The following is a 7,457-nucleotide window of genomic DNA, read 5'->3' on the forward strand; positions in this document are numbered from 1 at the left end:
TTCTGTCGTAAACTTCACCTGATTTGTCTGGGGGGAAAGCCCGGGGAAAACGCAAATGGCATACGACTGCATATCAGGGCCGGGGCGCATGGTCTGGGGCAAAAGACGAGGGCAAAGGTCGCCACAGGAGAAAATAGAGAGAGAGGGAGAGAAACGGAACGACTGCTGGATGCGTGGGTATTGGCAGAAATAATCTGAACCTGACTGCTCCGATCCCTGCAGGTCCCTCAGGACGCGCTCCCTCGCGCTGACGGTCGTCGGGATCCTGGTCGTCTTGGTGCTGCCTCGGACCACCTCGGCGGCGCGGCTATTGGCTTCTGGAGGGGTGGCCGCCGGGGCCATCGCGGGCCCGCGCCCTGTGGCCACCCCAGCCCCCGTCGACGACACGGTAAGTAGTGAGCGGGGCGGTGACCGGCGGTGACCGCGAGGGTGACCGCAAGAGTGACCAGGAAGGTGACCGCGTGGATGACCGGCCTCCACCGACACGCGGACCGATTAACCAATCAACCTTGTTTCCTTGCCTCGGTTGCAGTTCCGGCTCAAGCGGCAGGAGTCTGCAGGAGGTGAGTGCGCACGACCAATCGCCCGGGGATCCTAGACAACAACAGTTTTCTGGCGCCGGTCGAGCCATAATTATTCCTGTAAGTCACGCCTGGTTCGACCTTGACTGACGGGCTCTTCTCACGGCGCAGAGATCTGCGACTTCGGCGCGGACACGGACCCATCGCTGTGCGACTGGACGACGCGCAACGCCTCCGGGGCGCAGGTGTACGTGCCACGGTGGGAGTTCGGCGCGGGCGTGCTGTCCAACTGGATCGGCGGCCCGCCCAAGGACGCCGGCGGAGGGGAGAGTTCGGACAAGGGTAAGTTGAGTGAGGTGGCCTGGCGGCCACGCCGGGGATCATTCCAGAAAGTACGTCCGTCATTCGCCGTTAATACGGACCGGCCAAGTTCAGCTACTCCAAGCTCTCATAGCGCCTGATAGGTAGGCAACAGCTTTCCTGTAATGCACGCGTGTACTGCGGGGTGGCCTACCCTGATTTTCGCAGGCGCTGAGCTCCCCTAATCTGTCAAATGAATAAAACGGTACTTGCTGGACGATCCACTAGACGAGCGCACCTACAGGTTACGTAAAAGCTAAAACTCCGATGTAATTAAAATATTTCACTCAAAAAATGCGGTTGAACTTTATTGGAATGTTTCGTCGTCATCGTTATGAATGTTTCTTTCTTTCTTATTTATCAGAAGATATGCGTCTCACTCTTACTCTGATCCATCCTGACAGGCGGTTATGCGTTCTTCGAGACGTCCCTGCTGGGCAGCTCGGACAACCGCGTCTCCACGACGGCCACACTGGAGAGCGCCCCGTCGGACACGACGGGGCAGGAGGGGAAGTGCCTGACGTTCAGCTACGTCATCGACGGCCTGAGTGCGGCCGGGCTGCGCGTGCTGCTGCGCCCGGCCAGGGTGGACGGCATGCCGCCGGTCGCGGAGCGGGAGCTGTGGTCGGCGAGGGACTCGACGGGGAAGCAGTGGGCGCCCGCGGCCGTCCTGTACGCCTTCAACACGGAGCACCAGGTACGTGTCGCGCCGCGGACTCCGCGCTGGGCCCTTTCGCTGCTCCCCGGGCTCAACGCACGGCGCCCGTGTTGCAGATCGTGTTCGAGGGGCTGGCGCGGGACGCGAGTGACCCCCGCCGCAAGTTCCGCGGCCACGTCGCCGTGGACGACATCGCGCTCAAGGCGGGCGCCGAGTGCCGCGGCCACTGCACGTTCGAGGGCGGGCTGTGCGGCTGGGTCAACGACGAGGACGACGACTTCGACTGGACGCTGGGCCGCGGCTCCAGGAACCCGTCGACGGGGCCGGCAACAGACAGGTCCTCCTTCGCGTACGGCGGGCTGCAGGGCGGCTACGCCTTCATCGACTCCAGGCGAGTGACACAACACGGGGCGACGCTGTGGAGGCGCGGGCAGCGGGCGGAGGGGGGCTGGGTAGGCCAGCGCCGGCCCGCCGCGCACCACTGTGTGGCGGGCCGGCCTACCCTCGTCTTGACAGGCGCCTCCCGTCTCCAGAAGTGGAGCAACGCTTCCTGGCGTTGATACGGAGCGGGCGGGGCGTGGTGGGGCTTGGTGGGGCGGAAGGGCGAGGGACTCGGGGTGGGAGGACGTGTGACGTCTGTGCTGCAGGTTGTTCTCATACATCGCTCCCCACACCCCACAGCTTCCCGCGGAGGCCCGGGGACGTGGCCCGCCTGTCGAGCGCCGAGCTGGACCCCACGGGCGCCGACGGGCCCATGTGCCTGCGCTTCTGGACGCACATGTACGGCAACGGCGTGGGCACGCTGAGCGTGCAGCTGGCCGACACCCGGGAGGAGGGCCACGAGCAGGTGCTGTGGACGCTGTCCGGGGAGTCGGGCAACGCCTGGTACCAGGCGCAGGTCACCGTGGCGGCGGCCAATCCCTTCAGGGTGAGTGAGTGGCAGGTCCGCGCGGCGCTTCGCCGGAGGCCGTGACCGCCGCCGGTGACAATGGCAGCCGCCTTTACAAGGCTGACGGGCGTGGCATGTTGCAGGTCGTGCTGGTCGGCCGCGTCGGCCGCAACAGCCTCGGTGACATCGCCGTGGACGACGTCTCCCTCTCGCAAGGCAGCTGCCCCAGTAAGTCCCCGGGCAGGACGCCCAACGCCCACACCGCCGAGACTGTGGCGGCGCGGGCTGACCTCGCTCTGTGTGTTGCAGCGGCGCCGCAGGTGGCCGCGTCCTCGCGCGTCGACTGCACCTTCGAGGTGGACGAGTGCGGCTGGGTGAATGTGGCGCCCCGGGAGCGGCGCGACGACATGGACTGGGAGCGCGTGTCCGGCGCAGGGCAGCGCTCGCAGCTCCGCGACCACACGGTCGGCTCCGACAAGGGTGAGCAAGCTGCAGTTTGGTACCCCCCCCCCCTTTCCATTCCCTTCTCTCCGCTCACTCTCTCTGTTGTCGCCCGCAGGTTCGCTCATGACGCTGGAGCGCTCGAGCGTGCAGCGACCGGGCAGCAGGGCGTGGCTCACATCCGAGAAGATAAATGGCTCCTCCCAGGCGCGCTGTCTGTCGTTCTGGTACGTAACGAAAACAACGACGCCAACAAAAATTCCGCTTACGAGGACAGCGTTTGAACTTCTCGCTCCGCCGCCACAGGTACATCATGAACGAGCCGTTCGTGGACACGGCAGGCCCCAGCCTGGGCTCGCTGGCCGTGCTGGTGCGCGCGCTCGGGGAGGCGGCGGCCGGCGCGGCCCCGCAGGCCGTGTGGAGGCTGTACAACAACCAGGGCCCCGACTGGAAGTACGCGCAGGTCGCCATCACCGACACCAGGGACATCACGGTAGGCACGACGGCGTTGTGGAGGTGCACGATGTGGAAAGACCTTTCTCTTTCTACATCGTGTGGAGGTGCCACGAGGCCCTCCCCGCCCCCGCCCTCCTGGCACGCTCAGGGCGGGCCGCCGGCACAACGCAGCTGCTTGGCGGGTTGGCCTACCCAGTGCGTTGCAGGCGCTATCACTGACACAGTCAGAAGTCGCCCAAACTTAGGGCGTGTCAATTCGACTCGTGGTGATCCGGCTGCGCAGCTGGGGGCATGGGATTTGACTGCGACCGTCTTTTCCAGCTGACATTTGAGGGAAGCTGGGGGTCCAGCAGGGCCAACGGACTGATCGGACTCGACGACATCGCCATCTTCCCTGGCCAGTGCACCAGTGAGTAGACATCACTGTTCTCCCTGCTCTTTAACCCGTGCACGGCCTGCGTGCTCAAGCCCACCGCCCCCATCTGCCTGCAGCCATGCCCGCGTCCGCCGGGGTGCGGCAGGCCGAGTGCCACTTCGAGCGCGACACCTGCAGCTGGTCCAACGAGACCAATGGCATCGCGCCCGCGTCCTGGAGACTCGCCTCGCTCGCCAGGCGGCCCGCCAGCCTGCCCGACAAAACCTTCGGCGCGCCAGGTGGGTTCAGGTCCTGCAGGACAGCGTGACCCGCCCGGGCCCCTTCACCCTAACGCTCGCTTTTCTTCTCCGCAGAGGGCTACATCTTCTTCGACCTGTTCGCCCCGAGCAAGAAGGGCGCGCGCGACACGGCGCGCCTCGTGTCCTCGCTCATCCCGGCCTCCACCGAGGACACGCTGCACTGCCTCACGTTCTGGTACGCGGCCTTCGGCGTGGGCGACACCGCCGAGCTACGCGTCGTCAAAGCCGACAACTCGAGCGGGGAGCTGGTGTTGGAGAAGGTGTGGGAGCTGCAGTCGGCCGGCATGGACACGGCGCACCCGGTGTGGCTGCCCGCGCAGCTGCCCCTCGAGGCCAGCCAGGACTTCACGCTGCTCCTCGAGGGGCAAGCCGTCAACGGGGGCTTCGCCGTGGACGACATCACACTCAGCCCGGGCTCCTGTCCGAGTAAGTCATCGTCACCCATAGGCCTAGGCGGCTGAGACCAGCCGAGACTGACATTGTGTGAATGCCATGGAGCTCACTCGAATATCCCTGTTCCTTTCAGTTCGTCCTTTCTCGGCGCTGCCCGTCAAATCGGAGGACAACGGAAGATAGGCTCGAGGATCGGAGAGGAGCCAGGACGAGTTCAGGCCCTGAATTACGGGGACCATCGCTGTGAATCGAATCTAGTCTACAGCGGGGAGCGCGAGGAACAATTTCTGAAGACGCCGAGCTCCTCAGTAATACGAATAAGATAATTAACTTGCTTGTTGCCCTCCGGATCTCATTGTCTTAAAATGTGGGGCATATTTTTCCATGCCAACAAATTTTTGTCCTCATATACTTTACTGTACAGCAACCATGTTAATTTACCGCCTGTCGTTTCTCAAATTCCAGTTCTAAAAAAATTGTGTGATGTAGCATGAGGTGCAGACTAGACACGAGGCTAATTTGGCTCTAAATTTTAATAGAACTGACTATGAAAGCAAATGTAAACCATATTTTCCTTGTTACTTTAGTTTTGTAAATATGTACAAAGTTAACCAATAAATGCTAGTAGGACATATCACTTTTATGTAAAATGCTTAAGGTCCAAGAAAATAAAACACAGATAATGATTCAGGCTACAAGTTGACTTTATGTGTTTCACCTGCATTACACAACGGGTTCACTTGATACCTGTAAATTTAATATGCATGCAAAGCAGAAAATATTTTGCAACAGATACGTCAAAGTTTCTATTGCTGAGACAAGCCTACTGCACCAACTGATATAAGCAACTTTTAGCACATCTTATGCTTATACACTTGATATGCAAGATGGCTCTTCATATTTCATTTGTATAGATGTTTGGAATACAGTATCACCCTCCTTATACTTCAAATGTGTATCAATACAGATTCATAAAGACGTACAGCAAGATAACACACATTTGTTTCAAACTCTACTATGAGGCAAGCATTACATTCAAAAGATATTATGTAAATTTTTTGTTTCAAACTGGAACGCAATGCAAATAAAGAGAAAATTTGGAAGTTCATCACTTAACATATTAGAAGTCTACATTGCAATAGTCAAATAACTGTGAACAAACAAGAATCACAATCAAAAGTTGTGATTCCAAAGACCTTAAAACAAAACTTAGTTTAACTACGTCAATTAACAGAAACTGCTTACATTCTCTGTTGTCCCAAATAATTTCATGGTGGAATGTTTGGTTTCAAAATTTACAGATAAAATGTCTTCACTATGTTTTTATTTTCTGCAGAGGGGACTAACAAACTCCGCTGACCCAACTTTAAAATAAAAGATTGCACAGCCCACAGGAAAAACACATACAGAGCATGCAAGTTTTCTCCAAATTGCACACAAAGGATACATGATCTTATCAGTAACTGCTCTTTGCCGATATCTTGTGCTTGAAGGTTGTTTTTTTTTTTTCTCCCCGTGTTTCTTTTGTAAAGTATACCAATGCTCATGAACAATGAAAATCCTGCAGTACAGCCAACAGAATCCTATTTAATGGGCAACATACAGTACACGTTGGAGTGATCATTTCACATAAATGAAATGGATAGAAACAGCACACTGAATGTCAAAAACTGGTGCTACTGATCTAAATCCTCTACATACCCTGTACGAGTCATATGTATTTCAGATAGTAGCAGAAAAGAAGAGATTAGAAGGGAATCTTAACTGTCATGCATTGGACATTCATGTGGGTATACTACAATTCTCTTCCATAAGACTGTATGAAAAAAATATTGTACCCGAGTACAAATTCAATCCATCTAATACTGCTTGAATATTGAGCTAAATTAGCAGAGCTAAGTTAATTACAAATAGCAAAACCATTTGACGTACCAGGTTTTAAGAGGTTGGGTTTCAGAAGCATGCAACACAAAGGAACATGTAGTTTCTTGTACAAAATCAAAGAGTGCAGAGACACTTTCAACTAGAAACAGAAGTTATTGTCATTGCTGCTCTGTACAACCTAATATGAAATAACACAATTTTAACAGTACATATATATATATTTATAACTTTGATACAAGATTTTTTTCAAACTTAGTTCATATCAACTTCAAACTTTAACAAGTCTGAATTCAAATAACACATACAAAGCAACATTTCTGGGCAATTACAGAAGAGCTAAAGACTCGATAATGAAAGGTGACCAAGTAAAAAAGATGTTCTCCTATGTCAATACAATGAGGGTGCTTTGATTCAAAGCAGGCAAGCATCAAATACAAGATCCTAATGTACAAAGCTGTATAATCTTTCACGCTACATGAAACAGTAAGCTGGAAGGAAAATTCACAAAGATTGTGTTGCACAATAAACAAAACAAGTCTCGCAATGAGTTACCATCCAAGAGACTGAAGGTTAACTTTGTCTCTAGCAAACAGGTAGCAGACAGAAAGGCAAGAGGATATAATGCTTAAGCTCTTGAAATCCTCACAAGCTTTGAAGATACAGGAACAACAATCACGACAAGTTCATTCAAGCATTGATCAGTTTTGTTGAATCTTTAGATATCTGGTTTACTTTGATGTGCTTCACTATAAGATTAACAGGCATGTCAACACCAACAGCCAAACTACCGTTCTAAAATTCACTGGTGTGGAGATTCGCCTAAATTACACATCACAAACATTATATGTTTATAAGAAGTATAAGGTTCAAATTTCATGGAAAAAATATATAAAACAAAAAAATAGGGAACCCATAAAATAATAAAGACTAGTCTAAATACAACAGCTGTACACATTAAAGATTTTTTTGTCACATAAGAGCACTTTAAAAACAAGATCACTAAGAATACAAAAGTTACTGAGCAAAAAAGAACAAAGTATATTTGAAAGCATAATCATAAAAAAAGGTTTACAAAGGAAAACCATATATAACTCATAATGGATAGATAGGCTTCACTGCAACTTGTGTGGATGGAGCACAAAAGAATGAACTGACAATATGTGCAGATGACTGAGTCTCA

The 7,457-nt window shown here is 53.5% G+C and overlaps 2 protein-coding genes across 5 annotated transcripts in view; both read right to left on the reverse strand.

Annotated features, from left to right (window-relative positions):
* Positions 1-7,457, reverse strand: part of LOC113210326 (inositol 1,4,5-trisphosphate receptor) — a 30,072-nt gene that overhangs the window by 22,093 nt on the left and 522 nt on the right. The gene's annotated exons all lie outside the window — the stretch shown is intronic.
* LOC113210327 (AP-2 complex subunit alpha) overlaps positions 5,077-7,457 on the reverse strand; it is a gene marked incomplete in the record, with an annotated part of 8,731 nt that continues 6,350 nt past the window's right edge. For both annotated transcript variants that reach the window (XM_052267888.1, XM_052267890.1), the window contains 1 exon segment: positions 5,077-7,457.

The sequence above is a fragment of the Frankliniella occidentalis genome, unplaced genomic scaffold, assembly GCF_000697945.3.
Source record: "Frankliniella occidentalis isolate FOCC.00 unplaced genomic scaffold, Focc_3.1 Scaffold60, whole genome shotgun sequence".
Classification (NCBI taxonomy): Eukaryota; Metazoa; Arthropoda; class Insecta; order Thysanoptera; family Thripidae; genus Frankliniella; species Frankliniella occidentalis.